Source organism: Nematolebias whitei, chromosome 15 (assembly GCF_014905685.2).
Source record: "Nematolebias whitei isolate Nwh7 chromosome 15, NemWhi1, whole genome shotgun sequence".
NCBI lineage: Eukaryota > Metazoa > Chordata > Actinopteri > Cyprinodontiformes > Rivulidae > Nematolebias > Nematolebias whitei.
In genome coordinates, this window is record NC_056512.1 from 22,141,987 (window position 1) to 22,143,287 (window position 1,301).

Genomic DNA, 1,301 nt, shown 5'->3' on the forward strand with positions numbered 1-1,301 from the left:
ACGTAATGCATGTTTTGTTGTAAATATTTTAATACTACTGTTAATGTTATTAAGACTGTGTTGCTGTATTTGCATATATCCCAGGACATCCTTGTAAAAGAGATTAATAATCTCAGTGGATTTCTTCCTGGTAAAATAAAAGTTTAAATGCATACAGCCCAATTAACATAAAAAGGTACCGTAATGTTTTTAATTTTGAGTGAAATGTTTGGGAGCCATTTCTCATTCACAAACATGAAATACGTGCAAGAAATGTGTCCATCAATACAATACATCTACACATTGTACAGAACTATGTACAGTAGTCCCTCGCTACTTCGTGGTTCTTTTAGTGCGGTCTAGCTCTATCGCGGTTTTTCAAAATAAGATTGGACATGACACACAGTTGGCTGCTTGATGGATGAGCCGCACAATCGGCATGGGATTTTTATTTAAAATAAATTATTTAAAATTGTTTAGCACCTCCTGCACCTTTGTGTGCCCATACTGCAGGATAGAGCTGTCATTTCTAACCCGAACCCTAAGCCCGGCCCCACCCGACACGAATTCGGGGCAAGCCGGGCCATGATAATGTGCTGGATGGGCGGGCCGGGTCGTGTCGGGCTTTTAATTGGGTCAGGATCAGCCGCGATCCAATTATATCATAACATAACCTGCCATACATTCACCAGTTGCACGCAGCCATTTCACCGCGAGCTGACCGGCCTTGAAAGAGATAAAAAGTTCAGTTAAGCTTCAGATGGGACTGTACTGCCAGGAAGTGATCCATCGCCCAAATGGACGTTCATTCAGCTGCTGCACTCAGCAGACGCGCGCGGCCGACGACCCAAACGTGCGATCCCAAAGCAGACGTGTGTCAGAGCAGGGTCCGTGAATACAGCAACTCAAGTAATGCCTTGTTTCACTTACAGTGTTAGGTTCAGGCAAAAGTAGCTCAAAGAGCAATTAAACATACACCCCCACCTCACACACAAATATAAATTACTGTAATTCCAGTTTAAATGCAAATCATCCTGCCATACAATGCAGTGTCTTCAGACTTAGGCAGCAAATTAATAGTTGAAGCTTAATCATGAAATTATTACCATCTTTGTGTTAGATTTATTTATAAATCACATTTAAACACTGCTTGTACCAATTAAATTGAAATAAAAACACACATGTTCTCCATCACTGTCATTAATCAGATAAACAATCAGCAGCTTCAGCTACAGAGAGACTGACGTTACGTTTTCCTCTTAGAAACAGAACAAATGTGGAATATTGCAGAGCCTTACTGCTGCTGATCCTTCATCCACACC

The 1,301-nt window shown here is 41.3% G+C and overlaps 1 protein-coding gene across 1 annotated transcript in view; it reads left to right on the forward strand.

The window, feature by feature from the left end:
- Positions 1–1,301, forward strand: part of LOC119421100 (MICAL-like protein 1) — a 17,240-nt gene that overhangs the window by 12,365 nt on the left and 3,574 nt on the right. The gene's annotated exons all lie outside the window — the stretch shown is intronic.